Raw genomic sequence first — 24,872 nt, forward strand, 5'->3', positions numbered from 1 at the left:
GTTCCTAAACTCAAATAAAGAAAGACATGTGAGTATGTTTGGTTGATGTTACAATTCAACACTTAAGCTTATTATTAGCTATGACTTTCTACATCCTGGAGTCCACATACTTTGCCATTTCTGAAATCTGAACTCAGGTACACAGGACAGTTCTTTAAACAGAGACACAAAAAATTATTATTCCAAAGTTATTATTTTAACCAAATGCAATTGGAACTCAGCAATTTTGAAATGTGTCATTTTCCCCCAAAGGAACTTCTGGGAACAGTGCCCAAATAAACTTTTATCTTCTGAAACAAAACTTGAAGTTTAGCAAAGATGTATTTCTTACCACACATACATATCATTATATGAAAAAATTAAAGACATCACATCATCCCTAGTGTCCAGATTAGTTGAGTTAGTATTCAATTTTAAATGAGAAAAGAAAATTTTGTTAAATTGAGAGTCTCCCCCCAAAGAGAGTATTCCATTGCTAAGGGAAATATGTCACTAGAAGATAAATAGAGTTTATTTCAGAGATATTTGTGATCATTGTTTCTTAACCTTACCAAAAATATCTTGATGTTTATCTAAATTTAGATAAGAAAAGATAAAAATAATGGTTTAAAAAGTAGTTTACTTATTTCATTTATAAGGAACATTGTGTGTGCATCTGATTTATATCTATTTGTCTTTGCTCTTATTAATCTTTGTATCAGTCAATACACCCTTGAGAATTTTGTAATAATCCCATATAACTTCTATATCTTTAAGTATAAATATCTTTGGTCATATGTGATCTGTGAACTCATAGGTATTAATATCATTAAAATGAATCATTTGGAAACTTAACATTTGTGTATGAATTCCAAGGAAAGCTCAATTTACACTAATTCCGCTGCATGAAGACAATTGAAATGTCTTATATCTAAAGTCCAGCATTTATATTCTTTCTGGTTATTACTGAGTCATTAGGGACAAAGCATTGACAAAGGTCCTAATGAAATTGGATTATGTTGTTATGGATTCAGTGATTTAAAACATAATTTGCACAATTTTCACTCTATACCAACATAAATTAAAATTCTTAAGTACTACCTCCATCTTGGTATCCCTCTGCTCAGAAAAATTTTGCTAACCCCCAAAATTCTATAGTGAAATTATTGCCTTTTGATATAGGAGGAGCTTATTTTACTGTATGCCTACCTGTATTTTCTATTTAAGCTTTGAGCACATTCATACGTAAATTCTCACAAGTAGTCATATTTATTTATTTGTTAACTTCTGAAATTCAGTCTTTTCATTTCTAGCTCCCCAATTAATCATCCTTGGTGAATCAGGTGTAGAGGCTGGAAATTCAGAACCATGGATAGTTTTGTGTTGTTGAAGTCATTGGCTTCCTTTGATAGAGAGTCAGCCTTGCCTGACCTATGTATCCACCACTGATGAATCTACTGGCTCTCTGGAGCACAATGTCTGGTTCCTCCACCATCACCACTATGAAGAAAATGGTTCAACAGTTCTAACTGGTAGCCTAGTCAGGCTCAACCACGTGAAGGTTTCCTAGGCAGCTACAGATTTGAAACAATTCTGTCTGCAGAATGCTCAACATGACCCCCTGCTGACTGGAGTATCTTCAAGTATAAATTTCTTCAGACTCCAGAATGTCTGTTCATTTTTGTATGAATCTTTGGATGGTTTTCTAAACCACTTTTCATGAACCAGTGAATATTCAAAAGAGGACTAAATTTGAAGCCTGTACAAAAGCTTATCCCTATAACACATGCTATACTATACAAACTTCTACTTTTATCAGTCCTTAACATCTACTTTAAATTTTCATAAATTTCTATTTCACAGGGGTAATTCTTTTATACACACTGGCAGCAGCATTCAATAAAGTACTGAGTGTAAAAAGATAGAGTCAGCCTTGATAACCCTGCTTTTTTGAAAAAATTTTTATTGCAGTATAATTAACACACAATGTTATATTAGTTTCAAGTAGATAATATAGTGACTATGATTCAGCAATTCTATGCATTGCTTACTGCTAATCAAGATAAGAGTCTTAATCCCCTTTATCTATTTCACCCATCCCCCACCCCCATGCCCCTGGCAACCACCAGATTGTTTTGTTTTTAAGAGTCTGTTTTTTGCTTGTTTGTTTCTTTGTTTAGTTTCTTAAATTCCACATGAGTGAAATCATATGGTATTTGTCTTTCTCTGTTTGACTTATTTCAGTTAGCATCATATCTTCTAGGTCCATCCATGTTCTTATAAATGAGAGCTCTCAGTCAGAATTTTTGTGGATCCTCAAACATCCAGTTTACGTTCTTGACTTTACCTTGAGTTTAACCCACGAATGTCAAGGAAAGCCTATTCTCTTAGGTGTTTGCACTCCAAGTCATGTTGGCAGTGAAGTATGTCTTTTACATACATAATGTCTTTATCTGCATTACAGTCTCTAAGGTTTTTGACAGAGATCTATAGTTTATAAAGCCTTATTAACCTATTGGCAGAGTCCAACTATATGTGTGTGTGTTGGACATAACTGGATCCACTTTTCATGTTTCAAGATGAATAATTTGCCTAGTTTTTCTTCAGTTTCCAGTTTATATTTACATTTAACCTGGCTGCATCTATTTTTGTAGTCAATTCTGCTTGACTAAACTACTCTTTATATTTTTCCTTCTTCCTGATTTATCTCTTCTTCTTTTTTTCTGTATTGTTTACTTTATCCCCTTTACTGGGACATGGATTCAACATGGTATCCACTTATTTTCTCTTTTTCCAATCAGTCTCTCAATTATCACAAATTAGCATTTGGAAATAGGTTTTTTTAATTAAAATTTTTTTTTAGGGAGAGAGAGAGTGTAAGCGGGGAGGGGGGGAGTGACAAAGGGAGAAAGAGAGAGAGAGAGAGAGAGAGAGAGAGAGAGAGAGAGAATTTTAAGCAAGCTCCGCACTCACCGTGGATCCTGATATGGGGCTCCATCCCACAACCCCAGGATCATGACCTGAGCCAAAACCAAGAGTCAGATGCTTAACTGATTGAGCCACCCAGGTGCCCCAAGAAATAGGTTTTGACAATGAAAATTATCATGGTCTTCTTGTAGTCCAAGTTGTATAAAAAAATAAGCATTTAAAAATTTATACATTTTAAGCTACTTTTACATTAGCAATACGAGGGATGTTAAAGAAATATGCTACATGACTTACTGTTGAGTAATACGCAAACTAATCAGAAATATAAGAAAGCAGGCACATTAATTTAGAAAAACAACATAAAGCAGAATAAGGACCAAATACTATGAAGAAATGGCTCCTGGGTAGGTTTTTGTTGACATGGAAATTTTTAGTTCTCTTGCTGAAATTTCTAATGTATGCCTTCACTTGCATGGAATTGATTGAATTAACATTTAATTAACATTCAGGCTTTAAAACCAAAGCTTCTATGTAAGATTTCATTAGTGAAAAAGAAAGAGTACAACTCTGCTTTCCTCATCATCCCCAGACTTCTATCCCCCTGCTCCTTGATCCTAGGCCAATAGGGCTCCTCAAGGTCAGGCCTTTTGGTCATGTAAATCCAACAAATAGGAACACTATGTAGGCAGAGGTTTAGTTCTTTTTAGGCTGTTATGAGATGTTTACCCTATGGACAATGAGTTGATTGAAGTGTGAACAGGTCTTCCTTGGAGAGTCAGGGTCTTTTGTATAGGATCCTTCTATGTAGGATCCTTCTATCAATAATACTTGCAACCAATTTGGATGGGGATTTCTATTAGAGGGATTATGTAGCATAAATATAATTTCAAACTTTCCACCTTTCCCTTCTCCATGTTTTTTTTAATGGGATATTTCTGTTACATGTTAACCCACTATTGGGCATGAATCTGGATAGGTAGGTCTCTGAACACATTACTCCGGCAAGACATTACAAGATAGCTGATGGTTCATTTTTATTATCACTGGTCAGTTTATGCTTGTAGCTAACACATCTTCTGGTTGACAGTTTCTTAACAGGCCTTATATAGGGAAAGTATTTATAAAAAGTAGTAGTGAGGTACAGCTTTAACTGTGAACTTTTTGAAGAGATCTTAGTACTTAAATACATGAAGTGATGCAAACTATTAAACTTAGAGTCAGCAGATATAAAATTAGTTTTGCACAGTAGCTCTACTTCACCTGAAAGTCATATGAGTGACATAATGTGTAAGTGATTTTAAACTGTAGAGTGTCATAAAATGTGAGACCCTGAAATTATTGTTTGTCATTGATAGTAATATGTTTTTATTCAGACATGGCTGTTTAGAGCAAGGTATACTGGTAAGATTTCAGGAAGTTTCATTATGGAAGTTGGTCTTGATGTAGGCTGCAAAGAAAATAAGAGATAATCCATGGAGAAAGAAAATTTTAAAGGTAGAGGAAACAGGATGATCATAGCCTCATAGACTAAACTGAGCAGATTGGGAACAGCAAGATAAATACATGGTCAGCTGGTATGAAGAATGTATTGAAAGAAGTGAGAAAATATATACTTACTTGTGATTAAAGAGATCTTTTTCCTAAAGAGATTATAAAGATACATTAGATTGTGATGACCAAAGGAAAAGAGGAAGGTATGAAATACACATTAAATTGTCCCTAATATCAGTCAACATTTTAAAATGCTTTTTTCAAGTAAGAAGGAAGGGGTATTTTCATTTACTGCCTCTCGTAGCACTTTTAACAACCATAGAATATAAGATATATTATTTTCCCAGAATTACATATAGACTGAAGGTTAGCTATCTTAGTTAACTAGCTTAATGACACAAAAATGTTTAGGTGTAGAACTGGGATTTGAACTCTGGCGTTTTTAGTTTGGAGTACAGATTCATTTTTTTCCCCTCTGCCCATTTTTAAAAAAATTTAATTCCCGTGTAGCTAACATACAGTGTTGTATTAGTTTCAGGTGTACCAGATAGTGATTCAGCAGTTCTATATATTACTCATTGTTCATCAAGACAAGTGTGGAGTACAGACTCTTAATCATAAAGCTATACTGGCTCTCTTGGCCAAAAGACTAAATGATAGTATGTAGGAATAATGAATAATTAGCTTCCAAAACTAACACAGCTTTAATAATTCTTAAGATAAAATATTTCACATGCAGAAACAAGAATATAGAATATTTTCACTCTCGCGCACAGGCTTAAGAAATTTTAATATTGTAACTACATTTGTTTAACATCATCAAATTAAAGAAAATATAGTTATAGTTACTGCCTTCTGGGAATTCTTCCTGATCCTAATTCCCTCACTTCCTAGAAGGAAAAACTAAGAATTCAGTATTTGTTAGCCTCGTGCAAGATTATTTTTAAAAAATAAATGTATTCCATAAACTATTGTATCAAAATCATATATGATCATTTTTAAAATTTTATTTATTTTATTTATTTATTTATTTATTTTTTAATTTTTTTTTTAACGTTTATTTATTTTTGAGACAGAGAGAGACAGAGCATGAACGGGGGAGGGTCAGAGAGAGAGGGAGACACAGAATCGGAAGCAGGCTCCAGGCTCTGAGCCATCAGCCCAGAGCCCGATGTGGGGCTCGAACTCACGGACCATGAGATCGTGACCTGAGCTGAAGTCGGAGGCTTAACTGACTGAGCCACCCAGGCGCCCCCATTTTTAAAATTTTAAATGTTATGTGAATGGCATGCTAAGTTCAAAATATTTTTAAGGTTAATGCATGATTATACATATACCTCTTAGTTTATTCATTTTAACTTATTCAGAGTCTTTTATTTTTTTTATTATTATTTTTTTTAATTTTTTTTTAAACGTTTATTTATTTTTGAGACAGAGAGAGACAGAGCATGAATGGGGGAGGGTCAGAGAGAGAGGGAGACACAGAATCTGAAACAGGCTCCAGGCTCTGAGCAGTCAGCACAGAGCCCGACGCGGGGCTAGAACTCACATACCGTGAGATCGTGACCTGAGCCGAAGTCGGACGCTCAACCGACTGAGCCACCCAGACGCCCCCAGAGTCTTCTATTTTATGATTAGACCACAATTTTTCTGTTTTTTTCTTCATTTTTCCCCAATTTTTCTGCTTTATAAACAATGCTGTCATGCATACAAGTATTGAAACATCCTCCGATTCGGTTACTCCTTTTCTGCATGTAAGGAGCTTAGAAGTCGCCACTCTATCATAACAAGAAGTAAAAATCTGTAAAGACTGAAAAGTCAGCAACTTTTCTTGGATCTGTAAGAGATGGGAGAACACAGAGTAAATCACTGTGCCCTGTGATGATGCTCCCAAGATTGGAGAGACAGGCAGGTGGATACAGGGATCATGGCTTCTCAGAGCAGAGACTTACCAGTGGAAAGTATAAGGGTAGGAAACTTGAACTGTAATTGACAGATTGTTGGAAGCTCAGTGTGGACAACTCTGAGAGTTAAAAACTCCAGGTCGACCTTGTCATAGGGGGATCTCTAGGTCACTGTGAATATTACTTCCAGGAGCTTGACCAGTTCTCAACAGTAAATATTGGAGAAAAATTCCTTCCTTTTTCTAGCAGGGGACAAGGAAAAGGAACCATTTCGAAATACACCAGAGCACTCAGGAGAAATTAATCATCTGGTGTCTATTGTGCTGGGGTTTTATGAAAGCCTAACTTACTTGGCTGGGGAGGAAATAATTCCAATCAGATCTAGATTCCATATAAGAGAAGAGAAATATCTAACTTTAATCTACTCTAGCCATCTTGTCCTATTTAAGTTGGGGGGGGGGGAGGTAATGAGAAGCATGTGTGAAGTCCACAATCCAGAGGCACAAGTTCATAAAAGACTGAGACTTAATTATAGGACTATAGACTGCTTCCCTCCCTCAACAGATTACCATCACATCACTAAAGGACTATTTACAATAGCTCCTTTTATTCAGGGTATCATGTCCAGCTATCAGGAGAAAGTTACAAGGCATACTAAACGGCAAGACAATACAATTAAGTGAGACAGAGCAAGCACCAAATCCAGACATGGCAGGGATATTGGAACGATCAGATTAGGAGTTTAAAACATCTATGATTAATATGCTAATTACTCTAAGGGGTAAAGGAGATGGCAAGCAAGAACAGATGGGTGATGTAAGCAGAAAGATGGAAATCCTGACAAAGAATCAAAAAGAAATGCTAGAGATCAAAAATACAGTGAGAGAAATGAAGAATAACCTTTGATGGACTTATTAGTAGAGTAGGTTCCTCCTATATATTTATATGGCCTTTATAAAGACATGCTATAAATACCTGGACATTTCCTGGTTAACAAGATGTACAGAGGAATGAGATAGTGGGTGCCAAATGTGTCTCACAGGGAGTTATTGAATACTAATATATATTGAGGTGTTCATTCATTATCAGGACTGCAGTGTAGGTGTGGCTATTTAAATGCATCATGCTTTTAGAAACCCATCTTTGAAGTTCTTCATGTAGGAAAAAGAACCCTTGATATCATGGGCAGCAAAGCATTTAACTTTTATTCAGTGTACTCTAGGGGTAATTCATCTCCCAGAGAATTTCTAAGGCTGCTAATTCTAACAATTGGTACACTTCTATTGGACTTGACCTTTATAGTTTGGTCTCAAAACTATAGGCTGATTTTGTGAAGAATGGGTGGAAGTAAAGCAGTGAAGCCTTGTTTCTCTCATTTGTTGCATTTCTATCTAACCTGAGTCCAGGTGAGCTGGAGAGCTGGCTTTCTATATTTTGGGTTGTTACATATAATGTTTATTTGAGCAGCAATAGCTATATCTACTCAACTGCCCTTGAACCTTTGCAGAAAAGTTTTATATGTTCATATTCTTGTTTCAGAACTTTGTTGCTTAAAAATTGCTCAACTGCTTTACTAAAAGTTGGCTTGATTTTCCTTACTGAAATCTGTAAACCTGCCAAGTTTGAATTTTATGGCTTTAGAAGAAGATATATGTATACACACACACATGCATATATATATATATATATATATATATATATATATATATATATACATATTCTCTTATTCTCTGCATGCTGGCAAAAAGGTCAGTGTTCTTTTTCCAACTTGTATTTCATAGGTAGTTATGTGGCTTAATTTAAAAATTATAGGTAAACATAGGTTGAAATCATAAAATTTTGGAATAATCACATTAGCCAATTTCTGAAAAAATAAACCTGAGAATCAAGGTTTTTAGCCTTAACTATTGTCATATATTTTCCATATTGCATAATGTGTGTGGGGGAAGCCTTAGACAGTAAGAAAATAATTTGAATCCAATTTGAATTTATTTTTCTGTATAGTGTAAGAAAGTGGTCCAGTTTCATTCTTTTACATGTTGCTGTCCAGTTTTCTCAACATCATTTGTTGAAAAGACTGTCTTTTTTACACAGGATATTCTTTCCTTTTTAATTTTTTTAATGTTTATTTATTTTTGAGAGATAGAATGAGCAGGAGAGGGGCAGAGAGAGAGGGAGACACAGAATCTGAAACAGGCTCCAGGCTTAAACTGTCAGCACAGAGCCCAACGCGGGGCTGGAACCCATGAACTATGAAATCACGGCCTGAGCCAAAGTCAGACGTTTAACTGACTGAGCCACCCAGGCGCCCCTCCACTGGATATTCTTTCCTGCTTTGTGAAAGATTAACTGAACATGTAATTGTGGGTTCATTTCTTGGTTTTCTATTCTATTCCATTGATGTATGTATCTATTTGTATGCCATTCCATACTATCTTGATCACTACAGCTTTGTAATATAACTTGAAGTCCAGAATTGTGATGTCTCCAGCTTTGCTTTTCTTTTTCAAGGTTGCTTTGGTTATTGGGGCTCTTTTGTGGTTCCATACAATTTTTAGGATTGTTTGCTACCTCTGCAAAAAAATGCTGGTGCTATTTTGATAGGGATTGCATTAAATATGTAGATCAAAATAAAAAGCTTCTCCATAGTGAAGGAAGCACTAAAGGAACTAAACTAAACAAAACTAAAGGCAACCTATGGAATGGAAGAAGATATTTGCAAGTGATATATCTGGTAAAGAGTTAGTATCCAAAATCTATAAAGAACTTATAAAACTGAACACCCAGAAAACAAATTATCCAATTAAAAGTGGATAGAAGTCATGAATAGGCACTTTTCCAAAGAAGACATCTAGATGACCAACAGACACATGAGAAGATGCTCAACATCACTGATCACCGGGGAAATACAAATCAAAACTACAATGAGGTATTACCTCACAGCTGTCAGAATGGCTAAAATCAACAATACAAGAAACAACAGGTATTTTCAAGTATGTAGGGAAAAGGACAACTGTTTCTAAATATATTAGATTTGGTTTTTATTGTAGAGCACACATATCAGGGCAAAGCACTACACACACAGCTACAGATTATATTTGGGAAAAAAACTAAAACAAAAAAAAACCCCAAAAACTGTAAATGCTTTAGTTATGCAATCCTGACTTGAATCTATGCTGGCAAAGGAGTTCTGGCTCCTAAGATGGGCTTCTTGATGGTACCTGCCCCAGATTTCTGCATCCTCAGTCCTGGGCCTCTGTAAGACAAGGTCCCTGGGGTGGTGGAAACCTAGGCACTGGGAGGGCCTTTGGCTCTCAGCAGGCCTGGGGCTTGGTCCTAGCTGGCAAGGAGACATTCCTAATGAATCTAGATCATCAAAACCTTGCAGCCTTTGAGGATCTGAGTAGGTGGAAACTGCTGAAGACTTTATTATTTTTTTCCTTTTGTTATTTCGTAAAAGCCCCTTCCCTAGCTCCCATGCCCTTATGACAGAGGAGGCAGTCCTGAGCTCTGGCCTTGGATGCATGCTACAGGCAAACAGAGGGTGGGGTGTGAGTGCCTTCGTAAGGGGATGACATGGAGAGAAGGCCCAAGCTGGCCAATGTAGGAGAAAAGAAGGGGTTAGGAAAAAATGAGGAGACCAAAGGAAAAGAAAAAGAAAACGCAAAAGCAAAACAAAAACAAAACCAAAAAACCACCAAAACCAAAACAAAAACCTTACTGCACACCACAACAATTTTCCATACCCCAAGTGCTAGACTTGGAAGGATACCAGTCCTTCTAGCTAGAAACAGTTCCTTAAAATGCCCCAACCATTGCAAAATGCAATGGTAAGTCTTGCATTGTTGGTGGGAATGCAGACTGTGGAAAGCAGCATGGAAGTTTCTCAAAAAGTTGAAAATAGAACTACCCTCTGATCCAGTAGTTGCACTACTAGGTATTTACCTAAAGGATACAAAATACTAATTCAAAGGGAGACAGGAGCCTGGATATTTATAGCAGCGTTATCTACAATGGCCAAATTATGGAAAACAGCCCAAGTGTTCATCGACTCATGAATGGATAAAGAAGATGTGAGATCTATCTATATAAAATGAAACATTATTCAGCCATAAAAAAGAATGAAATCTTGCCATTTCAATGACATGGAATGAGCTAGACAGTATTAGGCTAACTAAGTAAAATAAGTTAGATAAAGACAAACACCATATGGTTTCACTCATATGTGGAATTGAAGAAACAAAACAAATGAACATGGGGACGGAGGAAAACAGGAAAACCAAGAAACAGACTCTTAACTATAGAGAACAAACTGATGGTTACCAGAGGGGAGGTGGGTGAGGGGATGGGTGAAATAGGTGATGGTGATTAAGGAGTGCACTTGTGATGAGCCTCAGATGTTGTATGTAAGTGTTGAATCACTAAATCTACACCTGAAACTAATATTACACCATATGTTAACTACCTAAAATTTAAATAAAAACTTGAAAAAAATGAGATAATTGAAACTCAAAATAAGTCTTAAATTGTATCTCAATATATCATATCTTATTTTTAATGTTCAATAAAGACATATATTTATTTTTTCCCTTACATTGGGCTTGTTATCTTATTTTGTAAATGATTTTAGAATAGAGATAACTTTTTAGAAACTGAATATACTTAATCTTAGAATTCTATAGATTCTGTATAATTTTGTGATCAAAAATATTAGAGGAGAAAAGAGGACTTACTCTTTCTTATTTGAGAGCTAAGTTTGGAATAAGACCTCTTAAACTGATCTAGTTATTTGTTAGTGGACTGGCTCAGTGATTCTCTAAGGGTTCCAGTATTTTAAAGGAATGAATCGATCTTCGAGAATGTAAATCTCAATATGCAGAATCCATATCAATCTTAATTTTATGTTCTCCCAATATCTTGCATGATGCCTAGCACATACATAGTAAGTTTTCAAAAAGAATTTGCTGAATAAATGAATGGAGGCCTAAATAAATTATCTTTGACATTCCAGTATTTTAAAGGAATGAATCTATCTTCAAGAATGTTTATAGTTGGTGTGTATCTCTCAGATTTCTGCATTAGAATTGTAAGAACACCAGTAGGACTTGATTCCTTTGGTTAAGGGGTGATTATAGATGTAGCTGTCTTGTCATTCTTTAGTACTTGCTCAAGCTTTGGTCTCTTCTTAAACAATTACAGTCTATTTCCTTTTATTTCTTGAACAATGAAAAATTACTTCTATAATAAAGACCCCTATTTGTACTAGTTAGTGGGATATGCAAAAGTTGGGTGTTCTGTACATCCTTGGCATGGTTACCTAGTTGTTGTTCTCCTCCTTCTCCTGCTCCTCCTCTTCCTCCTCCTCCTCCTTTTAATTTTTTTCTTTTTTAATTTATCAGGCCATAATTCGCTATATATCATGAATACCTGGCTAGCTCTCTTTCATGAGGTCTTTTAGTTTCTAGAGTTTGTAGCATCCTCTCTAGCCTCTAGGCCCTTGCATATTATTTCTTTCTGATCCCTTTTCCTTGATTAGATAACTTTAGTAATCATTTAATTCTCAGCTTAGGCATTTAAATTTTTTTTCTAGGATCACTTCTTTAATTCTGTAATTCCAAGCTAGATACCTATACTGTTTGCTCCCATTATTTCATGCATCTTATGGTATTGTTATTGCCAATTTGTTTGTCTCTCCCAGCTAATCTCTCCTATTTTGGAGCAGAATCCATATCAATCTTAATTTTGTGTTCACTCAATATCTTGCATGATACCTAGCACATACATAGTAAGCTTTCAAAAACAATTTGTTGAATAAATGAATGGAGGCCTGAGTAAATTATCTTGGACATTACTTTGAAAGTGATGTAGTTCCTTGATCTGTTATGAAAACTTGTTTCCTCATAATTCTCATGTCCCCTCAATAAACTATACACCATACAGAGATCCTCTGGTTGAGGATTCTTTATAGTTAGACTGTAGTTAATTGAAACTTACAGATTTATCCTATTTTCTAGGAAGAGTTTATCTGAGGAGTCAATGAACTCAATAATTTTCTAGTTAGAAGCTGGTAACTTTGTCAACATTGGTTTGTGTAGAAGGAATAATATTAAATGATGAGGTCAGAGAGTACAGGAGTTTCAGGTTTTGCCATTTCCTTTTGATATGAGAATAAATAGGAAAAAGAAACTCAGACGCACTCCACCTGACAAGATTTTCTAACATAACGTTACCTAGAATATACTTTACAATTTAAAATACACTGGGTAGCATAGTCTTGCAACTAGAGAGTCTCAGGTTTTCTTGAGTAACATTCAGTTACTCTTCTATATTGTCTGGTTAAAATTATTACATGAGATGGCCAATGTGACTATGTTCTCAAATCTCCTTTTGAACTATCGTAAAAATAGAAAAGTGTGTGTGTGTGTGTGTGTGTGTGTGTGTAGTTTGTGTAGTTTGAATTTAATTCAGTCTTGGTAAGAAGGTATAATTGCAGCAAAAACTGCAAGTCTCCATTAATGGTTATTGTAGCATCTTCCAAAAATAGGAGTCAATGTACATAGGTACTTTAAAAATATAAGACTTGAACAAGGCACTGCAATTTATTATTTTAGGTTAGATTATTCTAGGAAATATGTTCTGTTTCACACCTCTCTTTGCTGGAGCCTTTCCTTCCACTAGGGTGCCTTCTCAATTACACAAGCCAGAGTATCTTTAACCTTCACCTCTTCAAGACCTTTTATTCAGGTGCCTTTCCAGAATTACCACAACTAACAGATATCCTTTTATCTTTCTGAAATATAAAATATTTTTTTATTATTATATTAGCAATTAATTGTGAATTAAATTCAGTGAATGATAATTCAACAAATATTCATATAAAAAAACAAAACAAATGTTAAGACTTTATACTCCAAAATTGTCCACAATATTTTCGTTAGATTACTCTATTGACTTCTTGTTACTACTTGTCATTATTACCATATTGACCACTCTAATAAAACTTGAAGTTTCCTCCCTAGCATATATTTCAGTCTTCTGCCTTTGTATGGTATCCACGGAATATGGATGATATGAACTTTATCTTCAGCCTCGGTGGTTGACTCTGATTGATAATTGCCAGTCAATATAATCTTATTGATTGGTTCAAGGATGGACTGTAACTGAAGCCTAACTAATTACTTGATATTTTCATAGCCACAGTGATTATTTTGGTTTGGTCCAAATAGGACTTTGTTTGATAGTTGAGTATGAAGAAGCCCTCTTTCTTGTGGTGTGCAGATATGAACCTGGAGACACTGCAGCCATTTTACCACTGTAAGAAAAGGCAGCATGAGAATTAAGTCAACTTAGATACCTAATCAAAATTGAAATTCATTTATCTGTATGCGCTCCATTGATATTAATTAATAAACTATCTTAATCTTGAGTTTTCTGATTCTTGCAAATGAAAAGAGCCTAATTGACAACTCCCAAACGGACAGCAAGTAGAACAGAGTCTGTGTCTCATACTTCTTTATGTCCCAGCAGGTAGGAAATACCTGATCACAGGAGTTGTTTAGTTATTTGTACTGATTTGAGTTGTTGACAATATTGGTGATGAACTCCAGGCCTCCAGTTTCAAAGCTCATCACAGCTGACATCATTTAGAAAATCATCTATTTCCAGAGGCAAATTTCAAAAATATCTGAACTAAGAAGTTTGCTACATTTCCTGGGATGTGTATTACCAGCTGAGAGCTAAAAGAATATATACCTAAACAAATTCTTGGAATATTCATTTTATGGTAATACATCATAGGATTGATGAAAAGAAAAAGGTTGCCATGTTTCAATTCTAGGATATAACTTTCTTATTAGGAAATTATAAGATATATTTAGTAAAAAAATTGTAAGATATGTGGTCTTTAATAAGGAACTAATCTTGCCACTTGTAATGGACATTTCTGGTTCATCAGCTGGATTTTGACATGTTCTCCTCCTTAAAATCCTTTTATGGTTTTTAGGTACCTCAGTTTGGGAGTAGCAGGCTGGGACCAGCTTACCTTCTTGAAAGAATGATTTAAAAAGAGTAAAGCTGTATCAAGTAACTTAGATTTCTAAGACTCATTTTTAGAACAATTGCATAACATTTTCATTGTATATGTAATATAGCCACATTAAGAAATATAAAATGAAGAAAAACAGGAACGCTAATGCAATTAGCGTTATTTGCATATTTTCTACTAAATGTGCTTTTACTGCCTTCTTGTCATCAGAGATATGATACAAATTTTTAGGTTTTATTTTTGGTGTAATCACTCATGTAAATGAACTGTGGTACTAGCAAATTCTTTAGGTCTTCTTACTGCAGATTTTAAGTATGATAGCCTTAGGGGTAAAATCTGAGAATGAGATCTGTTTGGATGTACAAACATCTTGTTTGCCTTGAGCAACTGTATGGGGCTTTGGAGACTGAAAAAACTGGATTACTAAAAAATAAAACACAGAGCTACTCCTTATACATGTTGCAACAAAGGCAGAAGGCAGAGGAAGTTTTAAATCCCCAATTGTCTCATTGTTTTTAAATAAAACACCATTTTCTGTTCCCTTTCCCAGATTTAAATTAAAATAGGCAAGTAAATTTATTTTTATTCACTATATTTTGGTGCAGGAATAATTTTATATTTGGGAAACTACCCTTAGATGGCAGACATATTACTCCAAATTAGGTTGTATAATTTTTTAAAGTATAGTAATAGTAGTGACAGCGTTTTATCCCTAAGAATTCTAAATCATTATGTAGGATGGAATTATAATACTTTATGATGCGTGCTCATTGTGATAATCTGAAGTTCAAAATACATATACACAAACAGGCATACAGATTTATTTAGTAATGCTAGTATTGTTAATGAAGTAGTAACCTTTAGGACTAAATTTGATTGTTCTTTCAATTTGATCAAATTTATTCTTCTCCCCTAGTATTTCTAAGAAAAAATTAAAGTTCTATATCCCTATATTGTGTGTGTGTGTGTGTGTGTGTGTGTGGTGGCGGGGAGGCGTGTGAAGAGGAATGCTAAATCAACATCTCAAAAATTCCCCGGTTAGCTTTTCAGTGTTTACAGAGACCACTTTTATTGGTTAGTTGGTTATTTCTTGATGTTACTGGTAGGTTCAACTGATTAAAACAATATAAAAATAAGATTAGCTTAACAGTTTAGGTTCTCAGCAGGAATGATAAATAAGTTGTGCTGTGCATTTGCAATTGCTGTCCCCTCCTGAGCTCCTGGCAGATAATGATTATCAGTTACAGAGCATTTTCCAACTGAGCTTGAGTATTGAGACATTTCAGTTGGCACTTGAGTCAAAACATATTTGCTGGCTTGATATGAACCACAATTTGCATTTCCAACCCAGGTCAGCTGTCTTGCTTAGGAGAGAAAATACAGTTGGGGTTAATACAAAATCTATTGCCTCTACTAGAAAATCAATCCTGAGAGCATGCACTGCTGATATATAATCAGAACTGCAGCTGTGTATATAAAGAACATGACATTATTAATGACCTAAACTGAGGGGCCTTTACTGGGGCCAACATATATGAATGAACCTAACTTGCAGAGGACTCTTAGCCAACCTCACCTCTAGCTTTGGCAAAACATTAGGGGAATGTCGGGGTTCTGGGATTACCCAATTTATTAAATGATTACACTGAGATTTGAGGCAAGTTATTGAACTAGTAGAATAGAGAATATGGTAACTAAGGTCAGTGCCTAAATTCTTTTTTTAACCAGAAAAAAAATCAGGTCAGATCCTCTTATTAATTGATAATATCTTACATGTATTGTAAATAATGCAATACCCTTATGCTAAAGATAACTGTGCCCTTGAGCTAATGGTGATTAGCATAATATCATCCCTAATAGACATTTTTAACAACTTTTACTTTTAGAGATGAAAGCTCAGGATCAGTAGCTATCTGTAACTTAGATCTTTATGGCCCTTATTTAATGCCCTTAGTGGTGAAAACAGTGAAGTTTTACATGATCTAACCAGATGCTAGTACATTCTAGGTATTTAATCAATGTTAATACAAGAGACTTGAAAGAAGAAATATTACTGTATTCATATTAACTGCTTTTTGGCTTTGTGCTTTCCTCTTCATAAAGCTTTAGCACATTCTCCTGGAGCAACTAACCAGGACAATTGCATTATCTATAATCATTAGTTTCTCCTTGATTCACTGCTTATAATTGACATCACTACATTTAGTTAAATTAAATTTGAAAAAATGTAGTGATTGAAAATAGTCAGTTAAGTGAACCAGCCAAAATGAACAGTGATTAGTAATGAAAAAGATAATGATATGCATTGTGATAATTATTGCAATGCTTTTGTATCAAATGATCCTTTTAATTTCTCTCTCTTTCTGTTTTATAACTGGCAGACTTCTTCTGTAAGTATTTTTAGAATGGAGAGTTTATTTTAAAACTAGTTGAGTCAAACTGATTGTGACATTCATTTTTATTGATCCTGACAATGAAAAGAGACAAAATGGATTATGGAACTGTATTTTTAAAGGATATAGTTCTCCTGCAACCCTCATCACAGTTTCCACCCCCTCTGTGAAGCTCCCTGATCACTAAACATTACCTGGCAGGTTTGGCATTGGCTCACAGCAAAATTTTCCACAATTGATCCATCCTATTTTCCAATGAAATATTAATAACAGAACATAAAGCCAACTCAATAGAATGTGTCCTTCCATAAAATCAACTTTTTTTTGTTGTTTATCACTTTCCAATGTCATTATCAATGTCATGGATGAGGCTTACGGCTGTTATACTGCAGAACTATTTATGATACCAGAATATAGCATTGTGCTCGGGTCACTTATGAAAAAGCAACCTGTCATTATTATTCAATCTAATTTTCTGCTTTTGACCTTGAGTCCATCCAACAGTTGGGCTACTCTGTTAGGTACTGCAATATTCAATACATTTTCATGCTTTTTGTTTAATTTTCCTTGCAATATTTCTGTAAGGGTTAGCAACTTTGGGATTGTATAGTTATTTTTGGCATTTTAATTTGACAGCACTGGTTATGTTAAAACAGCCTACTAATACAATGAATAAATAATTGAAATTTGAAAACGGGTCCTGAAGTCCACATGTATGGTTTGCCTCTAGATCATTGTAATTACTGGATATGTGACTTTGAATTAAGTTCTTTGGGTCCTTAGTCTGTTTTAAGTTTAGTGACATATATTTAAGAAGGTGGTTATGTGAATCAGCTGAAATAATAATCAGCTGAAATGTAGGTTAAAATGCTTTGTGAACAATTATCTTTAGCAGCTTGGTCTACTCTCCTATATTTCACATGCATATGCTCATCAGAGGTAAATTGAGAGAATTCCCAGTAATTGATTTATAATTCTGTCAGGGTTGCAAACAGTTGTTCTAATGGTGATATGCTGATTAAAGATATTTGGATTTTTTCCCCTTCTCTCTAAAATTGGCTTCCATGTGAATTCTACATTTATACTGAATGTCTTTATTATCTCTACATTAACTTCTAGTACGGACTAGGCACAAAAGGAGGAGCCATTTTCTATAGTAAATGCTTGAAAAAGAGTATATCTAGCTAAGCCTGTTTTGAACTTACACTCCCAAACTATATTTTTTTTTACCAGGATGATGTAATTCAGTTGAGATGCTCTTTGCTTAACTGGTGCCTTAGAATAGCAGTCCAAGAAAGGATCTTAAAGATTGGCTGTTCCTTTAGTTATGAGAGAGAAGTTTTGTTTTGCAGGAAGATAAGGGCATTCCTCTGCAGGGCAACAGTTAGTTTACTACAAAAGAAATAAAGTTATAAAAGGTTAATATATGTATGTACTTAAAATGGGGGTGGGCAATCAGAAAAAGGCAGTAGGAGTTCAAAATATTACTAATTTTCTATCTGGTACCTGCAGTTAGTTCTGGTCATGATTACCAGTTTGACTATGTAGTTTTAGAATTATTACTTGCTTTGGGGAACATATTTGTTTTTCTTCATATAGTACCTTTTATTCCGCTTACCAATGACAATGAATTATCTCATCTCTGTTCACATGCATCAGCATTGTAACATTTTCCAGTGCTTCCCTGAAAAAGGTCTGCATACATTCAAAATTTTAAATTCTCTTCTCTTTTCTGGGGTGCCTGGGTGGCTCAGTCAGTTGGGTGTCCGACTTTGGCTCAGGTCATGATCTCACAGTCTGTGAGTTCGAGCCCCATGTCGGGCTCTTTGCTGACAGCTCAGAGCCTGGAGCCTGTTTCAGATTCTGTGTCTCTCTCTCTGCCCCTCCCCTGCTCATCCTCTGTCTCTGTCTGTTTCAAAAATAAATAAAAACATTAAAAAAATAAATTCTCTTCTTTTTTTTATTTGCAAAACCCAGAGCACTTCAGAATTGAATGCTGTCTGTTTTTGTGGTTGTGATCCCTTCCATGTGATGCATGTTCAAAGGGCTTTCACGTACATATTTCAGACATTATTATTTCAGCTTTTAAGAGGGTATGCAATATTTTACTGCCACCAAAATGAATGCAAGTTTCTTTGAAGGACTACCAATCTCGGTTCCTTTTGTCAAGACATATTTATGCATTTACTCTGCTCATGAAATGCTATTACACTTGTTCTAAAGAAATAAGTGGTAATATACAAACGCTTTTATGTTTTCCCCAATGGAGCAAGAAATTTTACCCTCACTTTAAAGGAAAATCTTTTATTACTATTAGAGGTTGAAGAAGAATAGGCCATTGGAAAGTCTCCCTTTTAAAGGTTGGACAACATCTTAGTCTTCTATTATTTCTTCTTAAAAGGGAGGAAAATGGTGTAGATTGACTTTTTATTTATATGACTGATACAGATGGTCTGAGAATTTATTAAATTAAGTAAAACCAATTTATCTAAGATGATACTTCTAGGTATTTTGTCACATATATTAAAACTATAATATTTTCCTACAAATGTGACAGCAGAATTCATTCTTTTATTTTTAAATGCGAAATATGGATTCATAAGTTTCTTACAGCTGCTGTAACAGATTAGTATAAATTTAGTGGCTTAGAGGAACACCCATTTATGCTCTAGTGTTTCTGGAGGTCAGAAATCTAAAATGGATTGGCAGGGCTACATTCCTTCTGGAGGCTTTAAGGGAAAGTCTTTGTCCTTGCTTTTATAATGTCTAGAACATCTAGAGGCTGCCTGCGTTCTTTGGAGTGGACCCACATCACTCCAAGCTCTGCAGCTACTGTCTCATCTCCTTCTGTGACATATCCTTCTGCTTCCTTCTTATAGGACCCTTTGTGATTACATTGAGTAATCCAAGATAATCCCCCCATATCAGGGTCTTTAGTTTAATTGCATTTGCAAAGTTGCCTTTGCCATGTAAGGTAACATATTCACAGGTTCCAGGGATTAGGATGTGGACAATTTCATAGGCCATTATTCTGTCTGTCACAATGGTAATTTTAAAATGTGTGTTTATAAAAGATAAAAAAGACTAAATCTAAGAAGGAAATTCCTCTTTTAAATTATCATCCCTGCTATGGGGGTTTTGTTTTCATTTTGTGACATCATTGTAGTATTCACTTTCAGCACAGGCACTTTTAAATCCATCTTGATGAGTTAAACTAGGGAAGAAACATAATCATCGTTCCTTCCAGGCCATATAAATCATAAAGAGAATGATTTGTCACTTCTCTTAACAATGACTAGAAGCAAAGGGTATTGGTACAGGATATGTAATTTCCAGATGGAGGGAAAATGTATGTGATTGGGATTTGTAAAAGGTCGCGCTTTTTTTCTGATTTAAGAGACCTGTGAATGTGAATCATCCCATTCATGTGACAGAATTGTGTTCACCAGACCACTAAGGAAGCACTTGCCTCAGGTAATTGTATGAACAAGAACACATTCAATATTCTGAAAATACCCCAAATAGTGTTTTAGAGATGATTCAACATATCTTAGAATTGGTATTTTCAAAAAAACCTTGAATATTTCTTTGCCACTATGGCAACTCATTGTAGCGCTTCTAATGACAGTGTTCTGTAGAACAGGATTAATGAGTTTTATGTTTGTCCATTGTCTAGAAGGAATATAGCCCAAAGTTTTTAAGTGGAATTTTCATATGAACATATAGAGTGATGATATTATTATTTCTGTTCAGTTTTGAAATGATATTGGAAAGGAAAAACTAAAATAATTCAGTAATTTTGGAATCAAATTTGAACATTTGATTCTATCCCTATGAAGTCAATGCCATAGGAGGGGCACTCATTCTAAAAGACTAAATATAAATGTACCAATTAGATCTTCATCATAATTTTTGAAAAGCGAGGGAAAAAAGAATTTTAGGCACCTGATGTACTCTTTTGAGAGAGATTTTTGTAGAAACCTAAAACAATACAAGTGCAGGAAAAATAATATGAGACTGATGTGTAGAGGGTGTGATGTCCACTTGGCTGGAGCTCATTAGGTTAAGATGGTCTGAGGAGTAAGCCCTCCCTTGATTGTACATACTTACACCCTATTCTGGATCTTTTCCCACTGGTGTATAATGTTCCAGACACATGATATGCTATTAACAAATATTTCTGAAAATAAAAGAAGGAAGGGATATAAAATTAGGGTTGGGATTATTGTTATATAGATCACTCTTAGTTTTATTTTTCAATGAATGGTTCATAAATTGAATTAAGTGAAGGTTGAGAATGAACATGTTTAGTTTGTCTCAAAGTAATTAAATCACTAAAATTATATAATTTAGGGCTGATCATTTGTTTCTGATTTCTAACTCTCTATATGCAAGAGAAAAGTAATATTAGAGGCTAGAAGAAGGACAAATGTGAAAATAAATTTAGCATGACTTTATTTTTCATTCTTAAATAATATTAAAGGATTTTCTTTTAACAAAATAGTCTATCAGAATTGATGAATATAAATAAAATATATATTCTTGTCATCCTGGTATTGGGTACACAAGTGTTTGTATAGTTCAAATTTATAGCAGGTGTGACAGTAACACTACAGACACCAAGGTTTTTTGGGGTTACTCAGATGATTGCCAGGGGGCACTGGTTCCTAAAATCCAAATGAAGTGTGGCTGAATGGGGCTGTTTACCTTTTTTCCTAGACATCTTGGGCTGCACTTTCTTTATTGGCAGATTGGTCTCTTTCTGGATTACTTTGAAATGTCACATATGCTTTCCTTTTTCTGTTTCATGACATGCCTAGACAGATCTCCATCCCTTAAATCACACACACACACTCACTCACTCACTCACTCACTCACACTCACACATTCTCAGTAGACCAAGTTTTCAGGTGTAAAGAGTGAACCTTGATGTTTTGAAGCAATGAGAATGTTTTTAAACCACAGGGCAAGAGACTTGTAACTGAATATAAGACATTTCTCTTCCTAAAAGGAGTGTTTTAGTCATTGTTGCTAACTTTGTCTCTAGCTTTATTAATTGTCATCAGAGTAACTCAGAGTCCTCTAGCCCAGTCTAAGATCAGTTTTGGACTTCTATTTTATATCCAAAAATTTAGTGAAATGCTTTATTAAGCAATTTCCCTTTAACCCTGAGTCTTAACTTTTGTCTCTCTCACTCATCACTACAAAGAGAAGGAGCATATAGAGGTTTTCCCATTGATACGAATTATGTTTTCCCCCAAAGAAAGAGAAAATTACTACAGGTAGTTGATGGATTCAAATAACACTTGTATCTATGTTAAATAGTATTAATTGAAGTTACAGTACTGTCAATGTTAGATTATGATTGGTAAAGATAAGAGAAAAAGCCTTCAATCAAAATCAATCAATGGAATTTAATCAAATGGTTTAGAGTTTGTGACACATGAAAGCTCTTTCTATGTTCCTTAAATAAAGATTAATGAAAATAGTTTTGTTTAGAACCCTTGAAAAATTGAATAATAAAACGTACATACAAGATTAATAGAGGTTCAAGTTAGGTCTGTTTGGCTAAGAACTTGTATAAAAATGGGTTGCTCATGTCTCTCCAACCATATGTACAGGAAGGCTGTTTGTTAAAGAGAGCTTATCTCTTGCCTGGCTAGTCAGGGGATAGACACCACAGAGACTCAGCTTCCTGTTTATGAATACTTTGCTCTGGAGTCCATGGTTACCAAAGCAGCAATGAGCTGGGATATTTCTTTGGGTACATGAAAAAATCTGCTATCAAAGTGGATAGTCCTAGAGAATTTCACAGGTTTTTTTTTTTTCCAGAAAGAGGTTAATATGGTATAGATACCCAAAAAATTGTTAGATTCTCTATTCAAATACTCCTAAGGAGAAAGGCAAGATAAATTACTTCCCCAATATATTACCATATTAAAAAAAAATTATGTTTATTTATTTTTGACAGAGAGAGAGACAGAGCATGAGCAGGGGAGGGGCAGAGAGAGAGGGAGACACAGAATCTTAAACAGGCTCCAGGCTCTGAGCTGTCAGGACAGAGCCTGATGCGGGGCTCGAAGTCACAGACCGCGAGATCATGACCTGAGCCAAAGTTGGACGCTCAGCTGACTGAGCCACCCAGGCGCCCCCCAATACATTAACATATTAAGTGATAACTCTTAGATCTTGAAGGAGTTAATGCAACCTTCATAGGAATATGAATTCAAATCCCAATAGTTGCTTACTGAAATGAGAAGCTAACCTTTAGTGATTGTCTATTTGTGCCTAGAAAAGGGCTTGTCTACACAATTTCAGAATATGCAATAATTTCACTGAATTCAAATAGCCTGTTTCAAATTATATAGACAAGATTGTTTAGTTATTGAATACATGTTTTTCAGTGAATTGTTTTTGGTGTTATTTGCGATTAATCCAAGCCAGGTATTTAATCCATAGTCAAAACCAGTGAAGACAGAATAGCACAGCATCCACAGTGCCACACTTGGTAGCCACACAGTCTGGGTTTGAATCCTTACTCTGTCATCCAGTATATGACTTTGGGAAAATTACTTAACCTCTTTTCTCACTTTTTCATCTGTAAAATAAAGATAGCAGGTTCTCCCTCAGATGGTTGTCATGAGGAATAAATGAGTTAATCAGCAAAATGCCCAGTAGTAAGTAGGTACTTTAAAAATGCTTTCTATAATCTATTTACATAGTATTTTGTCTATGAAACAAACATGTACAAAAACATGTATGGAAAAAACATGCTAGTCTTAATCCATTTAGATTTCAGAATGCTCATTTTCCTTTAAAAATGATGCATGTTAATAAGGAATTTTAATTAGACTATAAATTGAATGAATTGTTACCTTTTGGTTATATTTCTAGATGGAATATTATATAAAATACTTATTCATTTTAGCAAGGATTATAGGATAATAAACACTGAATATAGAAAAACCATCTGTTATTTATCCAAAGCTGAATAAATTTACATAGCAGTGAGTAGAGTTCAGCCTTAGGTTGTTTTCTTGATATTTACACTCTGTAACAAAGTCTTGCTCATGGTCTGTATTTTTATTGGGAAAATATTAATTTAAGAAATAGAATGAAAATTTCTAATGGTCATAAGTAATGAGTAAATTGGTTTTGCAATTTTCATGGAAATTAAGCTATTTTTCCTCTATTTTTAAGGTCTTATTCTGTTAATAGGCAAAATAACGCTGTATTTAAGAGATAGTTGGTAAAATCTTCTAAGAGCCTTGAACTATTGAGATAAAAATGACTACAAAGTTTCCAGGAAGATTATTTATCTTGGAAGATTAACCTTATGGCAGCCTTATAAAATTTCAAATCTATATGTCTTAAATAGAATTTAGTTAATAAAAGTATAAACGAAAGAGTTAAGTCAAGTAAACATTGTAGGTATTCTTTATTACTGGTGAATCATTCTAAAGAATGAGAGGTTGATCCTACAAACTTATTTACATTTTTATATCTTGTCTGAAGGTAGGAACTTCACCTATTTTAATTCTGTTTTGACTTCATTTCCTAGATTCTTGATACCAATCTCTATAATTCTCTGAAACTTTCTCATCATATTCTTGCACCTTAAATTTCCTTTTTAAAAATTTACAGCTTTAAAAGCTGCTCAAGACTTTTTGGCAATCTTCAGAAATATGTTTCTAATTTTGTTATGACTCAAGCTACCAAGGCAACTCCTTCCTTTTCTTTCCTGCCAACCATCTTAATGGGGCTTATACACACTTTGCCTCTATTTTCTCACATCTCCTTTGCTCCATACCGTAGTGTGATTGATTGCCCCATCACTGTCCTGTCATTGCTCTCACAAGTCACCAGAGATCAGCCTATATCAAATTAGAAGGTGTCTTATAAGCTGAAATCTGCCAGTTCTCTCTGCTGCATTGGGCAGTTTTTTTTTTAATTGAGATATAATTGACATATAACATTGTGTAAGTTTAAAGTTTATGACATGATGATTTGATACATTTATATATTGTGGTATTATTAGTTATCATCATAGCATTAGCTAATAGTGAGATCTAGTCTCTTAGTAACTTTCAAGTATACATATGGTATTATTGACTATAATCACTATACTTTGCC

At 34.6% G+C, this 24,872-nt stretch overlaps 1 pseudogene; it reads left to right on the forward strand.

Moving 5' to 3' along the window:
- The first annotated feature begins 1,325 nt into the window (after nt 1-1,325).
- On the forward strand, nt 1,326-1,901 carry LOC125931008 (guanine nucleotide-binding protein G(I)/G(S)/G(O) subunit gamma-5-like; annotated as a pseudogene).
- Nucleotides 1,902-24,872: the final 22,971 nt, after the last annotated feature.

The sequence above is a fragment of the Panthera uncia genome, chromosome A2 (genome assembly GCF_023721935.1).
Source record: "Panthera uncia isolate 11264 chromosome A2, Puncia_PCG_1.0, whole genome shotgun sequence".
NCBI lineage: Eukaryota > Metazoa > Chordata > Mammalia > Carnivora > Felidae > Panthera > Panthera uncia.